Consider the following 9,168-nt stretch of genomic DNA (forward strand, 5'->3'; position numbering starts at 1 on the left):
ATTTCATGCAATGATATTAAAGTCCACTATGAACGTACCTGACACATTTTATGCCAATCCTGTGACTTCAAACCGGTAAGCTTTCCTTCTTTAGTAAAACACGTTCGGAGCGAGTGCATTACGCCAGTGGGGGTCCGCAAAGATCGAATGGTCTCTTTTACTTTGCGTTCTTGGGCTCCTGTGAAAATCCATGGTGCTTTAGGGAGTTTTATCGATCCATCAGACGTTGTTTGCGGCCAATATTGCTCCATACGATCCACATTTCTAAGGTCAACTCTGGCTCCCAAAGTATCTTTCTTTCCGGTCAGATGGTCCCATAGTAGATTACCCACATTCTTGAATATGTGCATTGGATCGAGCAAGTGATTGATCATGAGTCGGGGCCAGTATGGTAACTCGTACCATAGAGATAGTCTCTTCATCCCTGGAGGCAATCCGTCATCGCACATCTCCTTCTGCTCTAACCATGCTTGTGCAAACATCCTTGGTGGCTCTCTTCCCAAAAAGCCGTCGCGTAACACATGATTCTCTGGAAGATACGCTTGATGACCTTCGTAGATTTGCTTCTTCAGTGAGGGCTTGCATTCAGTCTAGGTCCACATGTGACACATGCTGTGTATCCGCTTGTTTGAAGCCCTGCATGTATACACATGATAATAGATCAACTATGGGAAAAAACAAGATTTACAGTGTCTGAGTGAGGAGTGTCAATAGATCACCTGAGCATTCTGTTAGCCCGGGATAGTCATGCATGGTCCACATTAGAATGCCTTTGATCAAAGCATTCCGTCGTCCTGTGTGTCGGCTCATATCCACCACCTCTATGCCAATCCACAATTGTTGTAGCTCTTCCAATAGTGGACGAAGATACACATCCATATTCTCCACTTTATATCGCCCTGGCACAATCAAGCTTAGCCATAGGTGCCCCTTCTTCGTAGTCAACCACGGGGGAATATTGTAGTTGACGATGACAACGGGCCATACACTGTAAGATGTTGATCTTTGACCAAATGGATTTACGCCATCCATAGCCAGGCCTAAGCGCAAATTTTGAGCTTCCCTGGCAAAATCCGACCATGTTCCATCTATATGTTTCCAGGCTGCGCAATCTGCAGGAATTCGTAGCACACCATCCGAAGATTTATTCTCCTCATGCCATGATGCTAGGGCGGCCATGGACTTACATTCGAAGAAATGCTTGATGCGAGGAAGCAGAGGAAAATGTCGCAAAACCTTTTGTGGAATTTTTGTCCCGTGGAGATCTACTTGATATCTTTCGGAATCACATTTCGGACACTTCTCCCTGTCTATGTATTCCCCTCTGAAAAGAATGCAGTTATTAGGACAAGCGCGGATAGAATTGTAATCCATCCCCAAGTTTCGCAAAATCTTTCTTGCTTCATCTCGGGAATCTGGCATCACATTGTCAGCTGGTAGTATGTGCTCTTTAAGCAATCTACACGACATAAAAATACGATACAGTCGTGTGAAAATCTATCAGATCATTATACATTTAGAGTTTTATTAAAGTAAACTAATTGTAATAGATCACCTGAAAAGCGCTATGACGCTAGTGTCACTCCATCCAAACTTTGCCTGCATGTTGAGAAGAACCAGGAGTGCTTTCAATCTAAACATACGTGCTCCATTATACAATGGCGTATCGGCTTCACTTTTCATATCATCATAGATAAGCCTTTCTGAATCCATGATCGTCTCGATCATTTCATCAATCTCGGGCTCAAACATTGCCTCGTTGGGAATGTGCTCTGCATGATCATCCCCCGAGCTGTCAGAGGCTATATCTTGTGGCCTCACATATGCTGCTTGACCAAAGCGCCTGCGAACACGTCTCTTGGGTTGCAAGATTGCTGCTTGTTGGCCAGCGTCAGAGTTCGACGAGTTATAATTGGCAACAACTCGATCTATAATAGATGGATCGAACTCGCCAAATTCGCGAACGTGCTGCAAAGAAACACGTCTTGTCCGTCGCACAGCATGCTTGCATTGATTACAAGGACATAAGACCCTCGTTGAGAGATAGGTGTTTCGGTTGGACGGTCCCACATCCTCGTCACTACTCATAATGAGGATAAAAATCTTATAACCTGGACAACAAATTTAATATTCTATTGGCATTCTTTGTCTTATCTCTCTCTCTCTCTCTCTCTCTCTCTCTCTCTCTCTCTCTCTCTCTCTCTCTCTCTCTCTCTCTCTCTCTCTCTCTCTCTCTCTCTCTCTCTCTCTCTCTCGCTCTCGCTCTCTCTACCTCACATTCTCTAGTCATGTCCAATCCCTGCACACCTCGATCTAGAGGTGCACGGAGATCAGAACCACCGGGTTATAATCTCGTCTTTATTGGTCAATACCTATATTTGTGGGTACAAGAAATCTACAGACCCACGTCTACATGATACTGCATGTAGTGGACAAAACCCCTTTGCCTCTTCTCTAGCTGTAGCACTTCACAGCATCTTAACATCTTTTCACAGTAGATCTTTTCACTGTTCGTCTAACTCTAAACCCTAAACCGTAAGTAATTCTTGCGTGGACTCGATCTAACGTAAATAAGCGTAAATCTAAATAAACATAAATCTAACTAAAAATAAACCTAAATTTAATTTAACGTAAGTCTACATCTAACCTAATCTTTAACGTCTTTTGGGATAGTTTCTTACGATGTTAAAACTCTCTTCTTCTTGTGTGTGTGTGTGTGTGTGTGTGTGTGTGGGTAAACCTAAATAAACCTAAGTCTAATCTAATATAACATACATCTAAATCTAACGTAAATTATGTTATATTAAAAACAAAGAACTACTTGTATTAAATTTGCATTGCAGATCATAATTTAGTGGTTATGAGGATTTTGCAATCGTAAAGCTGAAAAAAAATGGCACCAAGAATTTTCAAAAAAATCATGTCGATGCTAAAAAGGTTATTAATTACATCAGAGGCAAACTTGTTGGATTTTTTCTGTAAATCAATTCAAAATTCCAATTTATCAAGGTTTTTGGGTTTATTTTTGTACATCACTTCAAAATTCCATGTTATCAAGGCTTTGAAATTAGAACACTTCAAAGGCATGACATGAGTGAACATCGAACTTAATTTCATGCTCTCTGTGTTTATTATTGAGAAACAATAAAAAGGCATAAAATTGCCAATCTCTAAACTCTAGAAATACTATATGTTTATAACTCTCTATTGTGCCTATTTGTTCCTTTAAAATGCTTTTGAAATTATGAGTCATGAAGAATCAAGCATCTGAAAATATGTATGTGGGCACTCTTTGCAAATATAGCAATATATAAATTGTTGTTTCAATGCCTTATATGTAGATAATGCACTCACATCCCAAATTGAACCCTTTTTTGTAGCCTCCCCCCACAATGATCCCATTGTACAATGTGTGATTCTTCCAATTTTGAAAAAAGGCATATTCCAACTCTCTTCCCTCAACCCCTCCCACCTCGTGTAGCCATGTGGTTTCCTCTAATAGCCTGCTCTCAATGACAACAAACATGGGCACGTGCTACCTGCTCTCGTATGCCACATACCTATGCTGAATCTCCTCCTTGCCTTGGGTGCCATCTGCAAAACCTTTTGCCATCTTTCCCACTTCATTTCAAAGGGGGCATCTTTAGATATTTTCCCTAATCAACCCCTTAATTTGTGTAATTACACCACATATATACTATGGCATCGAGGGATTTCACTCAAGGTTACCATATGGTACCATGTGAGTGTACAAGAGGGGGGTTACACAAGGTTAGGAAGGTGCATTTTATAGAGAAAAGTTTTGTATATAGAGGTAAATAAGGGGAATTTGATGCACTTAGGTGACATATCCTTGTTTCTCCTAGTGAATCCCCCAAACATTGAGAGATAAAAAATTGGGTTATATTTGAGGACCATCAATACTAGAGGGGTGGTGGGACGTAAATAGCTAGTCTCTAAAAATATCCATAGAAATTACATTAACAAAAACATGAAGCTAATGAATGAAGGAAAATGGATCCAACCATGCAATAATGCAATGCTCACCCAAATAGTTTAGCTTTGTAGGTTGAGCTTTCCTCATGTAATTACCCCAAGGTTGAGGGTTTGAGGCTCACGAGATGTGTTCTTTGGGTGTCCACTATGTTGAGATGTAGAGAGAAAGAGAGAGAGAGAGAGAGAGAGAGAGAGAGAGAGAGAGAGAGAGAGAGAGAGAGATGATACAAAAGACACACCATGTACGCTCCCAAAGACTGATTCATATTGGGGACAAGATACAAATATATAGGTGAGACGAAGTTGAGTAGAGTGAGCCATATATAGCTCTAACACCCCCACTCAAACAAAGGTCTCTAGCTTTGGATGAAAAAACCCTTGGGGAGTTCAAGGGAAAAACCCAAGCCCCTATACAATATAGAAATATGAACCAGCGATGATGATGTGAAAGTGAATTGTGTATCTATGTACAAAATATACAAGTGACTCAGAGATCACAATGTGCAAATGTGGAGTGTGCATAGTGCACGGTACCTATAGGATTACAATGTCATATGTACAAAGCTACCACAATAGCAGAGAAGCTAATCTAGAAAGAGTGAGGCCAAAGCAACTCCAAGCTCCGAGCACAAGAGGATGAAACGTGACTCGTTGAGGCCTTTGGTAAGAATGTCTGCGATCATCTGGTCACTTGGGCAGTGTTCAACCATAATGGTTCCTTTGCGTACTTCATACCTGACATAATGATAATGGACAGCAATGTGCTTTGAATTATTATGTTGAATGTAGGATCTTTTGCAAGACTAATAGCACTTTCGTTGTCACACCGCAAGGGTGTGCTAGAAAGAGGAGAGTGATCAATATCAACCAGCATTTGTCGAAGCCAGATCAGCTCACAAGCTGCAAGTGATGCCGCAACATATTCTGACTCGGTTGTAGAAATTGCAACACAGCTTTGTTTCTTGCTGGTCCAAGAAACAAGACAACCATTTATAAAGAAGCAATTTCCACTAGTAGATCGTATAGATAAATGTGAGCATGCCCAGTATGCATCTGTGTAACCCAAAAGAGAAAGAGATTGCATGGAATCCGATGTGACTTGTCGACGATAAACCAAACCAAAATCTGTAGTGCCTTTCAAGTATTTCAATACACGCTTTGCTGCATACCAATGCTTAAGAGAAGGATGTGCAAGATGTTGTCCAAGATAATTAGCAACAAACAGAATATCAGGACGAGTATTCATGCCAACAAACTGAAGACATCCAATCAAGTTAGCATAAGGTTGATTTGTGACAAAGTTGACCGCCATTGTCAGAAGTGTTCTTCGTAGAGCTCACAAGACAAGGTGTGTTGGCCGAATGTACGGTTTCCATACCAAATTTTTGAATAGTATCGGCAATAAACTTTGACTGTCGAAGGAATAAAATACCTTTTGTACGATTTCGTTGGATCTGAATGTCAAGACACGAGTGAATCTCTCCATGATCCACCATATCAAATGCAAAAGACAATAACTTTTTCACTTGCTGAAGAAATCTCAAATCATTGAAAACAAGGATGGTATCATCCACATAAAGAGAAAGAATCACAAAGCTGCTACCTTGGAATTTTATGTATAAGTTGGGGTCTGAAGAGCAAGAGATGAATCCTTTAGAGGTGAAAAAAAGATTGAATTTTGTATACCAGGCCCGCGAAGCTTGTTTGAGACCATATAGTGCCTTATGGAGTTGAGCAACAAGGTCCTGCAATAACAAACCCTTCTGGTTGTTCCATATAAATTTCCTCTTCCAAGTCACCATTAAGAAAAGTAGTTCGCACATCCATTTGATGAGCTTCTAAATCAAATTGAACAGAAGATGCCAATAAAACTCGAACACTTGTAATGCGAACAACTGGTGAAAAGGTCTCTTGATGTTCAACACCAGCTACTTGGGAGTAACCTTTTGGAACTAGATGTGCCTTGAACTTGTCAAAATATCCATCTACTTTTTCTTTTGTCTTATACACCCACTTACACTTAATAGCTGTACGACCAGGAGGTAGTTCAATTAGTATCCATGTACCTTTAGAGATAAGAGAATCGTACTCTGCTTCCATAGCCTCTTGCCATTGATCCTTTGTGGTGAAGAGATAGCTTCACCATAAGTAACGGGACCTTCAGAAGTAGAGAAAGCATTACCAACAATATCGTCATAAACATGACATGAGCCATGTTCAAAATCAATAGGCAGATCAACAAAAATATCAGTATCATCATTGGTAACATTCGGAATGGATGGTTGTGAAGAGAAAAGCTGCTCTATAGGAAGAGTTTTATCATTTGAAAGAAATGGAAAAGCCTGAAGCAATGATTTAGTATCATCAGAATCACCATGAGCCTCCCATAAGTTGTTCGTTAAAAGTGGCATCACGATTCACAATTACTTTCTTGGAGGAAGGGTCATAGAATTTGTAACCTTTGGAAGTGTCAGAATATCCAATAAAAATAACTTTAAGACCATGAGCATCAAGCTTTGTTCGTGTTTCTTTGGGAATATGAATATAAGCAATGCATCCAAAGGTTCAAAAATGAGATACAGAAGAATGTCACCTGTCCAGATGTGATGGGTATCTTACCAGAGGGTGCAATAGTAGGAAGATGATTCTGAATAAATACTATTGTCAAAGTAGCTTCAGCCCAGAAAACACGAGATAAACCAAAATGAATCAGCATACATCTTACAGCATTGAGAATAGTGCGATTCTTTCGTTCAGCAACGCCGTTCTATTGAGGTGAATATGGAATAGTGTGTTCATGATGAATTCCATTGTCAGCATAGTAACTCACAAACTCTCAAGAAACATATTTTCCTCCATTGTCACTACGGAGCTTCTTAAGGCGACGACTGGTTTGAAGTTCCGCAGCCTTGTGAAATTGTTTGAAAACAGATAAGGCCTCAGATTTCTGTCTAAGTAGAAATACAGTCGTATATTGTGAGAACTTATCAATAAAAGTAATGAAGTAGCGATAGTGTGATCTGGAAGAAGGTAGAGGTCCATATATATCAGTATAAACAAGATCCAATATGTCATGAGAATGAGTTGTATTTGAAAGAGGAAAGGGTTTACGATTGTGTTTCCCAAGAGCACAAAACTCACAAATTTCCATATGGGGATGGGCTTTAAGATCCATGCCATGAACAAGATCACGACACTGAAGATCAAGGAGTTTTGAGAAATCAGCATGAATAAAACGGTGATGCCATACTTTGCAATCATGATCACCTGGAGCAGTGAAAAAATTTGCTATAGCATCGTTGAAAGAGAGTTCAAACAAATTACCATTTCGAGGAGCAGTGGCTATAGTCTGTCCATCTTTCTCAATACGGCATTTGGTATAATCAAATCCAACAAACAGACCAAGATCAACAAGTCTAGCAAATGAAAGAAGATTAAGTTGAAGATCTGGTACATGTAATACTACTCGCAAAATTCGAGTGGAAGAAGATAAGGTACCAAGATATAAGTGTCCAATACCCTTTACTTGACAAGTAGTTTCAACAGTAAGATAAACAACACGTTGAACTGGTAGTGGATGATAGTTATGGAGCCACTTAGACTGATATGTCATATTTCCTGTAGCACCAGAATCGACAATAAAAAGTGATCCATCTGGTACATGAAATATTCTGTCTGGAGCAACTGAACATAGGATGTAGCTTGTTTCTGGTACAATATTGTTTCAATATTCAATAGCATATGCTCTATTACGATCTGTGTCAAATCGACGCTTATAGCACATATGATTGGGATGATCAGATCGCCCGCAATATTCACAAGAAGAAGAAGAAGAAGAGTCTATAGATTATTTATTACTAGTAGGCTCTACCTTTTTTATAACTAAGAGCACTTGTGCCGATCTCCAAGATTTTAGAGTCGGAAACATGGTGGCAACGTCCGATGTTAAATTTAGCTTGATGCTAGAAAGTTTATCTTGTGTGCGTTCGGGCTTTTCAATAGTTAGTAACAAATCCTACTCACCTTAATGGACTCTCTATATAATGTCTACATATGTTTAGCTTATAATTTGGATTCCGACATTCTTGTTATCGAACTTCCAGTATGAGCCAGAGCTATTCCCATGGCTTATTTATCGAATGCGTCATCCTAAACTTGCAATATGAATTTTTGTATGTGGGAAGATTATTATTGCAGGTGCCAAGGTATATTGGACATTTTTATAATGGTAGCACCTCTATAATGATGGTTAAAGGTCTTTCTTGCATTTGAACAATAAAAATCATTGTGGTTTCAGGATGAAAATCAGATTAATGAGGCTCTCGAGAAGACATATCCAATCTTGGCACCATTTAGAACACTTCAACTTTGGTACGTAACATTATGACCTTTTGGAACCTGCACTCATTGCTCACCTAAAACATTAATGTGAGCATTTAGCTTAGATCGACTAGATATTCTATCTAACTACTTGTATTAAATTTGGATTTCAGATCATAATTTAGTGGTTATGAGGATGTTGCAGATCGTAGAGCTGAAAAATTTTTGACACCAAGAATCTTCAAAAAATCATGTCGATGCTAAAAAGGTTATTAATTACATCAGAGGCAAACTTGTCGGATCACTTCAAAATTCCACTTTATCAAGGTTTTTGGGTTTATTTTTGTACATCACTTCAACATTCCAAGTGATCAAGGCTTTGAGAGAACACTTCAAAGCCATGGCATGACTGAACATTGCACTTAATTTCATGCTCTCCGTGTTTATTATTGAGAAACAATAAAAAGGCATAAAAATGCCAATCTCTAAAGTTTAGAAATTCTATATGCTTATACCTCTCTATTCGTGTCTATTTGTTCCTTTAAAACACTCTTGAATTTATGATTCATAAATGAAGAATCAAGCATCTCAAAATATGTATGTGGACACTCTTTGCAAATATAGCAATATATAAATTGTTGTTTCAACGCCTTATATGTAGATAATGAACTCACATCCCAAATTGAACCCTTTTTTGTAAGCTCCCTCCCCCCACAATGGTCCCATTGTACGATGTGTACTGATGCTTCCAGTTTTGAAAAAAGGCATATCCCAACTCTCTTCCCTCAACCCCTCCCACCTCATATAGCCATGTGGTTTCCTCTAATAGCCTCCTCTCGTATGTTGAATCTC

The sequence above is a fragment of the Adiantum capillus-veneris genome, chromosome 29 (genome assembly GCF_014529385.1).
Source record: "Adiantum capillus-veneris isolate H3 chromosome 29, ASM1452938v2, whole genome shotgun sequence".
Classification (NCBI taxonomy): domain Eukaryota; kingdom Viridiplantae; phylum Streptophyta; class Polypodiopsida; order Polypodiales; family Pteridaceae; genus Adiantum; species Adiantum capillus-veneris.